Raw genomic sequence first — 17,068 nt, 5'->3', positions numbered from 1 at the left:
CGAGCTGAAAATCGCGATCCAGAAAATGGGCGATGTTCCAGGAATCATGAAGGCTGCAACATCGCTAAGGCTGGAACATTGCCCATTTTTTAGGCCCTAGCGAACAAAGTGGAAAGTCTAGCCCATAGAAACATAGAAATTTACAGCGCAGAAGGAGGCCATTTCGGCCCATCGTATCCGCGCCAGCCGGCAAAGAGCCGCATGGCCCTTGGTCAGCAGCCCTGAAGGTTACATATAAAGCTAACATCATCATAGGCAGTCCCTCGGAATATGACAATGAACAAAGGCAGACAGGTAAAGAGCATCCAGCCCAATCAGTCCGCCCCACACAACTGCGATACCCCATGTATCGCAACATTTTACACTCCACCCCATCTGGAGCCATGAGATCTCCTGGGAGAGGCAAAAAAACTGATAAGAACTCAAGCCTATTGGGGAAAAAAAATGTAGGAAAAGTCCTCTGGCTGGATTAGATTCCCTGAAGTACTTACCATCGTATCTGCGCCAGCCAACAAGAGGTTATCCAGTCTAATCCCACTTACCAGTTCTAGGTCCATAACTCTGCAGGTTATGGCACTTCAAGTGCCCATCCAAGCACCTTTTAAATGTGGTGAGGATTTCTGTCTCCACCACCCTTCCAGGCAGTGAGTTCCAGACCCCCACAATCCTCTGCATGAAGAAGCCTCCCCTCAAATCCCCTCTAAACCTTCCACCAACCACCTTAAACCAATGCCCCCTCGTAATTTACCCTTCCACCAAGAGAAATAGGCCCTTGCTTTCCACTCTATCCAGGCATCTCAAAATTTTATACACCTCAATGAGGTCTCCTCTCAGCCCCCTCTGTTTCAAGGAGAACAAACCCAGCCTATCCAATCTGTCCTCATAGTGAAGGTTCTCCATTCCATGTAGCATCCTCGTAAATCTCCTCTACACCCTCTCCAGTGCAATCATGTTCTTCCTATAATACAGCGACCAGAACTGCACGCAGTAATCCAGCTGTGGCCTAACCACTGTATTATACAATTTAAGCATAACCTCTTGTATTCTATGCCTCGGCCAATAAAGGCAAGCATTCCGGATGCCATCTTAACCACCTTATCCACCTGGCCTGTTACTTTCAGGGATCTGTGGACAAGCACGCCAAGGTCACTTTGTTCATCTGCACTTCTAAGTGGCCTACCGCTTAATGTATATACCCTTTCCTTATTAGCCCCACCCCAAGTGCATTATCTCACACTTCTCCGAATTAAATTCTATTTGCCACTGATCTGCCCACCTGACCAGTAGATTGGTTCTGCAGTTCATGACTTTCCTCTTCATTATCAACCACACAGCCAATTTTAGTTTCATCGGCAAACTTCTTAATCATCCCTCTATATTCAAATCTAGATCATTGATGTATACGCCAAAAAGCAAGGAACCCAGTACAGAGCCATGCAGAACCCCATTGGAAACCTCCTTCCAGTCACAAAAACACCCATCAACCATTACCCTTTGCTTCCTACCCCTGAGCCAATTTTGGATTCAACTTGCCACTTTGCCCTGGATCTCATGGGCTTTTACCTTTTTGACCTGCCTGCCATGTGGGACCTTATCAAAAGCTTTGCTAAAGTCCAAATACACTACATCATATGCACTAACGCACTAACCTCATCGACCCTCCTCGTTACCTCCTTGAAAAATACAATCAGGTTAGTTAAAAATGATCTTCCCTGAACAAATCCATGCTGACTGTCCCTGATTAATCCTTGCCTTTCTAAATGTAGATTTATCCTGTCCTTCAGGATTTTTTCCAATAATTTTCCCAGAACTGAAGTTACGCTGACAGGCCTGTAATTACTCAGCCTATCCCTTTCTCCCTTCTTAAACAAGGATACCACATTAGCAGTCCTCCAGTCATCTAGCACCATGCCTGAATCCAAAGAGGACTGGAAAATGATGGTCAAGGCCTGTGCTGTTTCCTCTTTTACTTCTTCAAAAGCCTGAGATACATTTCATCTGGGCCTGGGGACTTATCCACTCTCAAAGCCGCTAAACCCTTTAATACCTCCTCTCTCAATATGTTTATTTCAGCCAGAATTTCACACTCATCCTCGATAGCAGTATCTGCATTACTCTTTTCCTTTGTGAAAACAGACACAAAGTATTCATTAAGAAGCATACCCACATCTTCCGCCTCCACACACAGATTACCCTCATGGTCTCTAAAAGGCCTACCCTTTCTAGTTATCCTCTTGCTCTTAATATATTTATAGAACATCTTTGGGTTTTCCTTGATTTTACTTGCCAAGAATTTTTCATGCTCCCTCTTAGCATTCCTAATATCCTTTTTAATTTTACCTCTGAACTTTCTATATTCCTGCAAAGATTCTACAGTATTTAGCTGTCGGTATATGACATAAGCTTTCCTTTTTTTCTTTATCCTGTCCTGTAAGTCCCTAGACATCCAGGGGGTTCTAGAGTTGTTATTCCCATCCTTTTTCGTTAAGGGCATATGTTTGGCCTGAGGCCCCCCGGATCTCCTTCTTGAATGCCTCCCACTGTTCCGACACTGATTTACCTTCAAGTAGCTGTTTCTAGCTCTCTGTGACCAAATCACTTCTCAACTTAGCAGAGTTAGCTTTTCCCCAATTTGGGACTTTTATTCCCGGTCTATCCTTGTCCTTATCCATAACTACCTTGAATCTGACTGAATTATGGTCACTGGCACCCAAGTGCTCTCCCACTGATACTCCTTCCACCTGCCCAGCTTCATTCCCCAAAACTAAATCCAAAACCGCCCCCTCTCGTTACACACTAACTAAAAACATTCTCTTGAATGCATTTTAAGAATGCTGCACTCTCTATACCCTTCACACTATATTTGTCCCAATCAAAATTAGGATAGTTGAAATCCCTTACTATTACTGCCCTATGGTTTTTGGACCACAGAAATGTGCCTACATATTTGCTCTTCTAGCTACCTCCCACTGTTTGGGGATGTATAATACACGCCCAGCAGTGTGATTGCCCCTTTTTTATTTTTAAATTCGATCCTTATGGTCTCATTTGATAATCCCTTGAGGATATCATCCCTCCTCACAACTGTAATAGTTTCTTTAATCAATACCACGACCGCCACCCCGCCCCCCTGCCCCCGACTTTTTACCCCTCTCTGTCCTGTTTTACAATCCTGTAACCAGGAATATTGAGCTGTCAAACCTGTCCCTCTTTCAGCCATGTCTCCGTAATGGCTATAATGTCATACCCACAAGAGTCTAGCTGTGCTCTCAGCTCATCCGTCTTATTTGCTATACTCCTTGCATTGAAGTGTATACTGTTTAGCACAGGAAGACCGCCTTGATTACTACTTACTAAGCCTGTTTCCTCTGTCTTACAGACTCACTTTCTACATTCTTGCTTTCCAATTTCAGCTTTACTTCCTTCCCTATTGAATTTGTTCTCAGGTTCCCAACCCCCTGCCAAGCTAGTTTAAACTCTCCCCAACAGCACTAGCTGTTATATATGTAAACTTTACTAGTGTGTAAGACTTGCCACCAGGGGGCGCACCTATTGGAGACCCAAAGGTCACCTGCACACCCCGGCCAAGCAGGTATAAAAGGCAGTCTACCATGCTGCTTCCTCACTCTGGAGTTACATTAAAGAGACCAAGGTACAACAGTTTGAGCTTATAGTCTACAGTCTTGTGGAGTTATTCTGAACATAACAATTGGCGACGAGTAACAGATCATGAACTTTCTCGCAGTTATGGCTGCTGTTGGTATTCTTGAGAGATTTGTTGAGGGTGATGATTGGGAAGCCTTCGTTGAGCGTCTTGACCAGTACTTTTTGGCCAATGAGCTGGATACAGAAGATACCGCAGTCAAGCACAGGGTGATTCTCCTCACTGTTTGTGAGTCCACGATATATGACCTCGTCAAAAATCTGCTAGCACCGATGAAACCAACGGACAAGACATATGCAGAGTTGTGCATGCTGGTTCAGGAACACCTCAAGCCGAAGGAGAGCATCTTAATGGCCAGGTATCGCTTTTACATGCACCATCGCTCCAAGGGCCAGAACGTGGCGAGCTATGTCGTCGACCTAAGACGCTTTGCGGGACCATGTGAATTTGCTGGATTTTTGGGGGAAATGTTGCGGGAATTTTCCATGCTTGGAATCGGCCACAAGGTCATTCTTCACAAACTGCTGTCTGCCGAATCCCCAGTTCTGAGCAAGGCCATCAGATAGCCCAGGCTTTTATGTCCACGAACAATAACACTAAAAAATCTCTTTGCAGCATCGAAGCTCACCGGCAAGTACTGTGCATAAAATAATGCCTTCAGCAGGCAGAACTGTACATGGCAGGGCCTACATGCCTGCAGAGGCCAGACCTAGGATGACTCAGAGTCCGCTGTGGGGTGTGAATGCGAATCCATTAACACCATGTTGGCGCTGCAGGGGCAATCATAGAGCCCCTCAATGTCGATTCAAGCACTACGTGTGCAAGGGCTGTGGAACAATGGGAGCACCTCTAGCGAATGTGCAAATGTACTGCGACTCACCACGTGGCAGAATCGGCAGAAGATGACTGATCCGGTGTGGATCATGCTGAACGAGTAAGAGAGGCAACTCAACCCGAAGCTGAAGAGGAAGTGTATGGGTTACACACCTTCACCACCAAAAGCCCTCCGATAATGTTGAAAGTCAAATTAAGGGCATTCCAGTTCCATGAAATGGGACACGGGGGCGAGTCAGTCAATTATGAGCCAGAAGGCTTTTGAGAAACTGTGGGGCAACAAGGCACAAAGGCCAAAACTAAGCCCGATTCACACAAAGCTGCGCACTTACACCAAAGAGCTCATACCAGTCATTGGCAGTGCAGCAGTGAAAGTATCGTACGATGGAACTGTACATGATTTATCACTATGGATTGTATCAGGCGATGGCCCAATGCTGTTCAGCACAGGCTGGCTAGGAAAGATCCGACGGAACTGGGACAACATCAAAGCACTGTCTTCGGTGGATGACGCCTCGGGCGCCAAGTGCTAAACAATTTCTTGTCGCTATTTGAGCCAGGCATCAGCAACTTCACAGGCGCCAAAGTGCAGATCCATCTAGTCCCTGATGCATGGCCTGTTCATCATAAGGTCTGAGCAGTTCCATATATGATGCGCGAGAAAGTCGAGATCGAGCTGGACAGACTTCAACAAGAGGGAATCATATCGCCAGTCAAGTTCAACGAGTAGGCCAGACCAGTTGTTCCAGTGTTGAAAAGTGATGGGACGGTCAGAATCTGCGGGGACTACAAGGTAACGATCAACTGAGTCTCATTACAGGACCAGTACCCACTACACAAAGCGGATGACCTGCTCGCAATGCTAGCAGGGGGGATGTCGTTCACCAAGCTGGATCTAACCTCTGCTTACATGACACAGGAGCTGGCTGAACCTTCGAAAAAATTGACGTGCATCAACACACACAAAGGACTGTTCATATACCACTGATGTCCTTTTGGGATTCGCTCAGCTGTGACCATCATCCAGAGAACATGGAGAGTCTGCTGAAATCGGTTCCACGCACCGTGGTGTTTCAAGACGACATCCTGATCACTGGTCGCAACACCACCGAACACTTGCACAACCTGGAAGAGGTTCTAAAGCGACTGGACAGAGTGGGACTCAGGCTGAAATGCTCCAGGTGTGTTTTCCTGGCACCAGAGGTCGAATTTCTGGGGAGAAAGATTGCGGCGGATGGCATCAGACCCATGGACTCCAAGACGGAGGCCACCAAGAATGCACCCAGACCACAGAATGTGACGGAGCTGCGTACGTTCCTGGGACTTCTCAACTATTTTGGTAACATTCTATCGGGGTTGAGCACTTTGCTAGAACCTTTGCATTTATTGCTATGCAAGGGTGACGACTGGGTTTGGGGTAAATCTCAAGAGACAGCCTTTAATAAGGCCAGAAATCTGCTATGTTCTAACAAGTTACTGTATTGTATGACCCGTGTAAATGTATAATATCAGCTTGTGATGCATCTTCGTACGGGGTCGGTTGTGTGTTACAGCAAGCCAATGTGTCAGGAATACTGCAACCGATTGCATATGCGTCCAGAAGTTTATCTAAGGCTGAAAAAGCCGACAGTATGGTTGAGAAAAAAGCATTAGCATGCGTATACGGGGTTAAGAAAATGCACCAATACTATTTGGACTCCGGTTCGAGCTTGAAACCAACCACATACCGCTCATTTCGCTGTTCTCAGAAAGCAAAGGTATTAACACCAATGCTTCGTCCTGCATCCAAAGATGGGCACTAACATTCTCTGCGTATGACTATGTAATCTGCCACAGACCAGGCACTGAGAACTGTGCTGATGCCCTCAGTCAGCTACCATTGCCCACTACCGGGATGGAAATGGCGCAACCAGCAGACTTGCTTCTTGTAATGGATGTTTTTGAGCGTGAGGGGTCACCCGTCACGGCTTGCCAGATCGGGACCTGGACTAGTCAGAAGCCTGTGTGATCACTAGTAAAAAGCTGCGTCCTTAATGGGAGCTGGTCGGCTGCTCTCGGGGAAATGCAAGATGAAATTAAGCCATTTTACCAACGCAAGGATGAAATGTCCAGCCATTCGGATTGTCTCCTATGGGGGAGTCGTGTGGTTTTGCCAAAAAAAGGCAGGGAAATGTTTATACGTGACCTACACAGTACCCACCCAGGCATAGTCATGATGAAGGCTATCGCCAGGTCACACTTTTGGTGGCACGGCATTGACTCGGAATTGGAGTCATGCGTACACCAATGTAACACTTGCTCACAATGCTCCAAGCAAGGCACCAATGAGTTTGTGGTTATGGCCCTCCAAACCGTGGTCCAGTGTCCACGTAGACTTTTCTGGCCCCTTTCTAGGAAAGATGTTCCTTGTCGCAGTGGATGCTTACTCTAAATGGATTGAATGTATAATAATGTCATCATGTACGTCCAATGCCACCATTGAAAGCCATCATTGACACCACAGTCAACCTGCAGAAAGCCATCAGCATCAGTCAGGCATTCATGAACTCGACCTGCTGCAGCAAGCAAATTATTCATCCTGTGGACTCAAACCCGGCAAGTACTGTACACAGAATGGTGCCTTTCACAGGCAAGACTCTGTAGAACGTAGCTCTGCCCGTGGCAGAGAGCACAGACCTCAGGGTTCAAGAACTCAGTCCGCCGAGGGGTGCTAATCGTGTAGCACCATGCTGGCATTGCGGAGGCAACCATAGGGCTCACCACTGTCAGTTTGCTGAGTAATTATACAAAGCCTGTAACACAAAGGGCTACCTCCAGCATATGTGTAAAAGAAATACGACTCACCATCTAGCAGAGGAGTCGATAGATGACTGTGAATCCAGTGGGGAGTATGATGATTTGGCCAGAGAGGTAGCTCAGCCCCAAGAAGAAGTGTATGCAGTGTATACCTGCACCACCGATTGTCCTCCAGTGAAGATGGAAGTTGAGATAAATGGCATTCCAGTCTTCATGGAAGTGGACACGGGAGCGAGCCAGTCAGTGATGAGCCAAGATGCTTTTGAGAGGCTATGGAATGAAAAACGACCTGAGCTCGTTCCAGTACAAGAAAAGTTGCGCACCAACACCAAGGAGATGATCCCAGTCCTTGGTAGTGTGGATATAAGTATAATCCATAATGTTGTGGTGCACAAGTTACCTCTGTGGATTGTTGCAGTGATAGTACAATGCTACTCGGAAGAAGGTGGATGGGGAAGATCCAGTGAAAATGGGAAGACGTCTTCACTCCAGCAATCGATGTCGCCGGTGCTCAGAGGCAGAACAAAACCTCACCTTCGTTTGGATTAGGCACCAGAGAACAGACTTGTGCAGCACCTGAGGCACAGACCGTCCATCATGACTGCGTGGCAATGATCCGACTGGAACGACCTGAAAGTACCTTCCCGGCTCCAGTGGCAGGACTCCTGGGGAGGAAGATCGAATTCACAGGTACTGTTCCAGCTTTTGTGGCAGAATCACGGGAGAGAAGGATCAAGGCAGTCAGCCTCGAGGACAGAGGCAAGATGGCGTCCCTGCGACAGCGAGGGGCAGCGTGACTGAAAAAAAAGATGGCCGCAGTAATATCACGAGGTGCAATGCTGAGGGACCAACACGTGGTGTCTAACAAAGGATTTGACTGGGGTAAAGCCAGCAGGGTTCTCGAAAAGGATACCTGCAACCAACTGAACTTAAGGAGACATTGTATGCATGGCAATCAATGTAACGAATCAATTATTATTGTGAACAAAATGTTGTTGCAAATTGTTGGTACTATTCCTAATGTAAACAACAAAATGTTGTTGCGAGATGTCGGGAATAGCGTGTCCCCAAAAGTGGGAAGCGAGCAAATTCAGGAGGGTAAAGATACCCTGCCCCAGGCCTATCCCACGTTGCAGGCACCCGATGTCACCATTCGCCATGGACCTAGAAACGAAGCAAAGAGTAGGAGTAAATGGGGACTTTTCAGAATGGCAGGCAGTGACTAGTGGGGTACCGCAAGGTTCTGTGCTGGGGCCCCAGCTGTTTACACTGTACATTAATGATTTAGACGAGGGGATTAAATGTAGTATCTCCAAATTTGCGGATGACACTAAGTTGGGTGGCAGTGTGAGCTGCGAGGAGGATGCTATGAGGCTGCAGAGTGACTTGGATAGGTTCGGTGAATGGGCAAATGCATGGCAGATGAAGTATAATGTGGATAAATGTGAGGTTATCCACTTTGGTGGTAAAAACAGAGAGACAGATTATTATCTGAATGGTGACAGATTAGGAAAAAGGGAGATGCAACGAGACCTGGGTGTCATGGTACATCAGTCATTGAAGGTTGGCATGCAGGTACAGCAGGCGGTTAAGAAAGCAAATGGCATGTTGGCCTTCATAGTGAGGGGATTTGAGTACAGGGGCAGGGAGATGTTGCTACAGTTGTACAGGGCCTTGGTGAGGCCACACCTGGATTATTGTGTACAGTTTTGGTCTCCTAACCTGAGGAAGGACATTCTTGCTATTGAGGGAGTGCAGCGAAGGTTCACCAGACTGATTCCCGGGATGGCGGGACTGACCTATCAAGAAAGACTGGATCAACTGGGCTTGTATTCACTGGAGTTCAGAAGAATTATTATGTTGGATCCAAACTTGGCTCAGTAGCAGGAAACAGAAGGTAATGGTCAACGTGTGTTTTTGTGACTGGAAGGCTGTTTCCAGTGGGGTTCTTCAGGGCTCAGTACTAAGTCCCATACTTTGCATGATCTATATCAATGATTTAGAATTCAAATGTAGGGGGGCAAGATTAAGAGGTTTTGCAGATGATACAAAAATTGGCCTTGTGGTTGATAGTGAGGAAGAAAGCTGTAGACTGCAGGAAGTTATCAATGGACTGGTCAGGTTGGCAGAAAAGTAGCAAATGGAATTCAATCAGAGAGGTAATACATTTGGGGAGGGCTAACAAGGCAAGGGAATACACAATAAATGGTAGGTATTGATTAATGTAGAGGAACAGAGAGACCTTGGAGTACATGTCCACAGATCCCTGAAAGTAGCAGGACAGGTCGATAAGGTGGTTAAGAAGGCATACAGGTACTTGCCTTTACATAAGAACAGAAGAATTAGGAACAGGAGTAGGCCATCTAGCCCCTTGAGCCTGCTCCGCCATTTAACAAGATCATGGCTGATCTGGCCGTGGACTCAGCTCCACTTACCCGCCCGCTCCCCGTAACCCTTAATTCCCTTATTGGTTAAAAATCTATCTATCCGTGACTTGAATACATTCAATGAGCTAGCCTCAACTGCTTCCTTGGGCAGAGAATTCCACAGATTCACAACCCTCTGGGAGAAAAAATTCCTTCTCAACTCGGTTTTAAATTGGCTCCCCCGTATTTTGAAGCTGTGCCCCCTAGTTCTAGTCTCCCCGACCAGTGGAAACAACCTCTCTGCCTCTATCTTGTCTATCCCTTTCATTATTTTAAATGTTTCTATAAGATCACCCCTCATCCTTCTGAACTCCAACGAGTAAAGACCCAGTCTACTCAATCTATCATCATAAGGTAACCCCCTCATCTCCGGAAATAGCCTCGTGAATTGTCTCTGTACCCCCTCCAAAGCTAGTATATCCTTCCTTAAGTAAGGTGACCAAAACTGCACGCAGTACTCCAGGTGCGGCCTCACCAATACCCTATACAGTTGCAGAAGGACCTCCCTGCTTTTGTACTCCATCTCTCTCGCAATGAAGGCCAACATTCCATTCGCCTTCCTGATCACCTGCTGCACCTGCAAACTAACTTTTTGGGGTTCATGCACAAGGACCTCCAGGTCCCTCTGCACCGCAGCATGTTGTAATTTCTCCCCATTCAAATAATATTCCCTTTTACTGTTTTTTTTCCCAAGGTGGATGACCTCACACTTTCCGACATTGTATTCCATCTGCCAAACCTTAGCCCATTCGCTTAACCTATCTAAATCTCTTTGCAGCCTCTCTGTGTCCTCTACACAACCCGCTTTCCCACTAATCTTTGAGTCATCTGCAAATTTTGTTACACTACACTCTGTCCCCTCTTCCAGGTCATCTATGTATATTGTAAACAGTTGTGGTCCCAGCACCGATCCCTATGGCACACCACTAACCACCGATTTCCAACCCGAAAAGGACCCATTTATCCCGACTCTCTGCTTTCTGTTTGCCAGCCAATTCTCTATCCATGCTAATACATTTCCTCTGACTCCGCACACCTTTATCTTCTGCAGTATCCTTTTGTGTGGCACCTTATCGAATGCCTTTTGAAAATCTAAATACACCATATCCATCGGTACACCTCTATCCACCATGCTCGTTATATCCTCAAAGAATTCCAGTAAATTAGTTAAACATGATTTCCCCTTCATGAATCCATGCTGCGTCTGCTTGATTGCACTATTCCTATCTAGATGTCCCGCTATTTCTTCCTTAATGATAGTTTCAAGCATTTTCCCCACTACAGATGTTAAACTAACCGGCCTATAGTTACCTGCCTTTGTCTGCCCCCCTTTTTAAACAGAGGCGTTACATTAGCTGCTTTCCAATCCGCTGGTACCTCCCCAGAGTCCAGAGAATTTTGGTAGATTATAACGAATGCATCTGCTATAACTTCCGCCATCTCTTTTAATACCCTGGGATGCATTTCATCAGGACCAGGGGACTTGTCTACCTTGAGTCCCATTAGCCTGTCCAGCACTACCCCCCTAGCGATAGTGATTGTCTCAAGGTCCTCCCTTCCCACATTCCTGTGACCAGCTGAGGCATAGGATACAAGAGCACAGAGGTTAAACCTGAATTGTATAAAACACTAGTTAGGCCACAGTTCTGGTCACTACATTACAGGAAAGATGCAATTGCGCAAGAGAGGGTACAGAGGAGATTTACGAGGATGTTACCTGGACTGGAGAATTTTAGCTATGAGGAAAGATTGGATAAGCTGGGGTTGTTTCTTTGGAACAGAGGAGGCTGAGGGGAGACAATTGAAGTGTATTAAATTTTGAGGGGCCTAGATAGAGTGGACACGAAGGTACCTATTTCCCTGAGCAATAACCAGGGAGCATAGATTTAAAGTAAATGGTAGAGGAGAGTTGAGGAGAACTTTTTTCACCCAGAGGATGGTGGTGCCTGGAACTCATTGCCTGAAAGGATTGTAGAGGCAGAAACCCTCAATCACATGAAAACATTTTTGGATATGCACTTGAAGTGCCGAAAGGTATAAGGCTTCAGACCAAGAGCTGGAAAGTGGGATTAGGCTGGAAAGCTCTTTTTAGGTTGGCACAGGCACGATGGGCCAAATGGCCTCCTTCTGTGTCATAAATTTCTACGCTTCTGGATAGGAGGCTCATGACTTACTCTAGCAATTATCTCAAGCGATGATCTGCCACAACAGAATCAGTTATTAAGACAAGAAGCAGGTATTTGGATATAACAGAGGAGGTAAGAAACATAGAAACATTGAAAATAGGTGCAGGAGTAGGCCATTCGGCCTTTCGAGCCTGCACCGCCATTCAATGAGTTCATGGCTGAATATGCAACTTCAGTACCCCATTCCTGCTTTCTCGCCATACCCCTTGACACAGGGGTGACACAGACTCAGTCAGTGGGCCACTTGGTCTATGAAAATCTGCAGACAGTGCATTTATTGGCACTTCATTGCCAGTGTCCATGAAAGGTTACCACGGTCCTTAACTTTTATGTCACAGGGAACTTCTAGATTTCACTGGATGCATCACAGTTTTCCATCAGTTGTCCATGTTCCATTAAAGGGGTCACTAACACCAAATTTCACAAGGCATGCACTTATATTCTGAGACAATCAAATGTGGCATAGTTCTTTGAAGAAGGAGGAAGGATGGTGAGTTGTTTACATGGAGACATAGACCATGTACTGCACACATTGTGGATGGCACACTGCACATGTGCAGTATGCCATCAGCCATACATGCAATATGTGGCTCATGTTGCCATGGAAACAACCTCAGGGCCTCTAGTGAAGAACAACTGCAACAATGCAATAGGCAACCTCTCAATCTCATTGAATAGATATCTGGCTGCTAAAGCAAAGCTTCAGATGCTTGGGGGCTAGAATTTCCTTTCAGCATGTGGGCACTGGGAAATCAGATATTCAGTGATCTCATCTGAGTCTCTGCTAGAAACTTCCCCCCATTCCCCGCCCCCCTCCCCCAAATACATGATTCTTTGATTGGGCATAATGGCCATATACATTGCCCTTGCACAGAATGGGTGTCAAAGTTATTCTGTAAGTAGAAAGGAGTTCTTAAAAGAAGGAAAGACTTGCATTTATATCGTACCTTTCACGTCCTCAGGATGTCTCAAAGTGCTTTACAGCCAATGAAGTGTAGTCACTGTTGTAATGTAGGAAATGCGGCAACCAATTTGCACATAGTAGCAATGTGATAATAGAAACATAGAAACATAGAAAATAGGAGAAGTAGCAGGCCATTCGGCCCTTCGAGCCTGCACCACCATTCAATATGTTCATGGCTGATCCTCTATCTCAACACCATAATCCCGCTTTTTCCCCATACCCCTTGATGCCTTTTGTGTCAAGAAATCTATCTCCTTCTTGAATATATTCAGTGACTTGGCCTCCACAGCATTCTGTGGTAGAGAATTCCACAGGTTCAGCACCGTCTGAGTGAAAAAATTTCTCCTCATCTCGGTCCTAAATTTCCTACCCCGTATCCTGAGACTGTGATCCCTTGTTCTCGACTTCCCAGCCTGGGGAAACATCCTCCCCGCATCCAGTCTATCCAATCCCATCATAATTTTATACGTTTCAATGAGATCCCCTCTCATTCTTCTAAACTCTAGTGAATACAGGCCTAGTCGACCCAATCTCTCCTCATACGACAGTTCTGCCATCCCAGGAATCAGTCTGGTGAACCTTAGCTGCACTCCCTCGATGGCAAGTATATCATTTTTTAGGTAAGGCGACCAAAACTGCACACAATACTCCAAGTGCAGTCTCACCAAGGCTCTGTATAACTGTAGTAAGACATCCTTGCTCCTGTACTCAAATCCTCATGCAATGAAGGCCAACATACCATTTGCCTCCCTAACTGTTTGCTGCACCTGCATGTTTGCTTGCAATGATTGGTGTACAAGGACACCCAGGTCCCTTTGTACATCGACATGTTCCAAGCTATCACCATTTAAATAATGCTTTGGCGCTGAAATTCCGATGTCCCTGGTCCGTACGAAGTTCCTACAGACCCGGGAAGGCATTGGAAAAGCATGCGCTGAAAACCGACTTTTCCGATCTGTCAAGTTTCTGGCTTGACAGATCTTGTGCATATCGGGAGTGAGGACACTTGCAAGGGCAAGATTTTTGATATTTACAAATATCTTGCCCTGCAAATGTCCTTTAAAATCTTGCGCCTGAAAAAGCAGGCGTATGGCCTACTTTTACATGTGCAAGTGTTTAAAAATACATAAAAACATTAAAATTGAATTAAATAAACACATATGAAAACATACTTTATTGTTAAAAACCCTCCCCACTATGGTAAGTTTATTTTAAGGCGTCTTTAAAAAAAGTCGGGAAAATATTATTTTTTATAAGAACTTTAATTTAAATGACTCTTAAATATGTTGTGTATTTTTCTATTTTTTTATTGATTTTTTGTGTGTTTGGGGGGGATGATTTCTCATTCATAATAATGGGAATCCAACTTCAGAGTTTCCATTATTATGAATGAGAAAATACTGTACCTTGATTGGCTGTCCAGAGCCATGTGACTACAGCTCCAGCCTTGCACATGTCCCAACGTGCACGTGCTCCGATGCGTAGAAGTGAAGGCCTCAGGCTCGGAAGTTTGAGCGGGCACAGCAGCAACAGGTAAGTGTGCAATTTTTTACTTTTTTCTTTAGTTTGCCCACGGGAAGACCTCGAGCGGAATTTCAGGCCCTTTGTCTTTATGTTTTTCCTACCAAAGTGGATAACTTCACATTTATCCACATTATACTGCATCTGCCATGTGTTTGCCCACTCACTCAAACTATCTAAATCGCTTTGCAGCCTCCTCACAACTCACAATCATTTTTTTTTAATGATGTTTGTTGAGGGATATATATTGGCCACGAAACCAGGGATAACTCCCCTGCTCTTCCTTGAAATAATGCACTGGAGTGGCAGCATAGACTTTTGTGTTCAAGTCTCTGGAGTGGGATTTGAACCTGCAATCTTCAGACTCAGAGGCGAGACTGCTTCCCATTGAACTATGACTGACAGGGTTGGAGGATTTTTATGTTACTTATTTCTTGCTCAAAACTGGGCACCCATGAGGCGCTGTGCACCATCAGCAGCAGCAGAATTATATTCCACCACAATCTGTACCCTCATGGCCTGGCATATCCCTCACTTTACCATTACCATCAAGCCAGCTAGTAAAATTGAATCAATGGGAATCAAGAAGAAAACTCTCCACTGGCTGGAGCCATACCTAGCAGAAAGAAAATGCTTGTGGTTGTTGGAGGTCAATCATCTAAGTGATGGAAGGTGCTGTTGACAGAGCTACTATTTGGCACTTACGCCCCGATAACTTGCTTACCGCTGCTCAGTTTGGGTTCTGCCAGGACCACTCAACTCCAGACTCATTATAGCCTTATTGTAAATATGGACAAAAGAGCTGAATTCCAGAGGTGAATTCCAATATTTGACCAAGTATGGCACCAAGGTGCCCTTGTAAAACTGAGGTCAATAGGGGGAAAACTTTCCACTGGCTGGAGTCATACCTAGCACAAAGGAAGATGTTTGTTCGAGGCCACTCAACTCAGCCCCAGGACATTACTGCAGGAGTTCCTCAGGGCAGTGTCCTAGGCCCAACCATCTTCAGCTGCTTCATCAATGACCTTCCCTCCATCATAAGGTCAGAAGTGGGTATGTTCACTGATGATTGCAGAGTGTTCAGTTCCATTTGTAACTATTCAGATAATGAAGCAGTCCATTATAGATTGGAGATGCTGGGTCTGTTTTCTTTGGAACAGAGGAGGCTGAGGGGAGACCTGATTGAGATGTATAAAATTATGAGGGGCCTGGATAGAGTGGATAGGAAGGACCTTTTTCCCTTGGCAGAGGGGTCAACAACCAGGGGATATAGATTTAAAGTAATTGGGGGGAGGTTTAGAGGAGATATGAGGAGAAATTTCTTCACCCAGAGGGTAGTGGGGGTCTGGAACTCACTGCTGAAAGGGTGGTAGAGGCAGAAACCCTCACCATATTTAAAAAATACTTGGAGTGCACTTAAAGTGCCGTAACCTACAAGGCTATGGACAAAGAGCTGGAATGTGGGATTAGGCTGATAGCTCTTGGTCAGCCGGCGCGGACACGATCAGCCGAAATAGCCTCCTTCCGTGCTGTAAATTTCTATGATTCTATGATTCTATGCCCCCATGCAGAAACACCTGTTTGAAATTCAGGCTTGGGCTGATAAGTACCAAGTATGATTCACGCCACACAAGTGCCCCAACAACCGAGAGGTCAGAGGATGGGTATTCTGCAGCAAATGTCTCAACTTCTAACTCTCCATCATCTACAAGGCACAAGTCAGGTGTGCGATGGAATACTCTCCACTTGCCTGGATGAGTGCAGCTCCAACAACACTCAAACTCGACACCATCCAGGACAAAGCAGCCCGCTTGATTGGCAACTCATCCACCATCTCAAATATTCACTCCCTCCACCACCAGCATACCATGGCTGCAGTGTGTACCATCTACCATCATTCTGGAATGCAAACTTAACACCCGGCTACTATTCTCTACTGCTAACCGTCTCCTTAAACCCCTCTTCCCTGATCCACCACACTCACCTCCAACAACGTGTGAGGAGCTCATGGACTTCTTTGTATTAAAGATTGAGACCATTGAATCAGTTGCCTCTGCCAGTTCCTTTCCTTCACCTAGCCCACAGGGCCAAACTTCATCTGACGCTCCCACCTGCCCTAGCCCTAAACTCACATCTTTCTCTAGTTTCTCTTTGATCTCCCCTTTTAATCTCTCCAAACTCATCTCGTCCATGAGACCCACTTCGTGCTTTCTTTACCCTATTCCCACTAAACTGCTGACCACCCAACTTCGTTTTTTGGCTCCCTTTGTTAACGGTTCTCTCTCCTCAGGTACTGTTCCCCTCTCCTTCAAATCTGCTGTCATCACCCCTCTCCTCAAAAAAACAACCCTTGACCCCACTTTGCTTGCTAGCTATCGCCCCATCTCCAACCTCCCTTTCCTGTCCAAAGTACTTGAATATGTTATTGCCTCTTAAATCCATGATCATCTTTCCATGAATTCAATGTTTGAATCCCTTCAATTTGGCTTTCGTCCCTCCCACAGTACCGAAACTGCTCTCATCAAAGTCACAATGACATCTTTGTGACTGTGACAAAGGTAAACTATTCCTCCTCATCCTTCTGGATCTGTCTGCAGCCTTTGACACAGTTGACCACTTCATCCTCCTCCAACGCCTCTCCACCAATGTCCAGCTGGGTGGGACTGCACTCGCCTGG

Source organism: Pristiophorus japonicus, chromosome 10 (assembly GCF_044704955.1).
Source record: "Pristiophorus japonicus isolate sPriJap1 chromosome 10, sPriJap1.hap1, whole genome shotgun sequence".
NCBI lineage: Eukaryota > Metazoa > Chordata > Chondrichthyes > Pristiophoridae > Pristiophorus > Pristiophorus japonicus.
The sequence above is the reverse complement of the archived record's forward strand: the minus strand, read 5'-3'. Positions refer to the sequence as shown.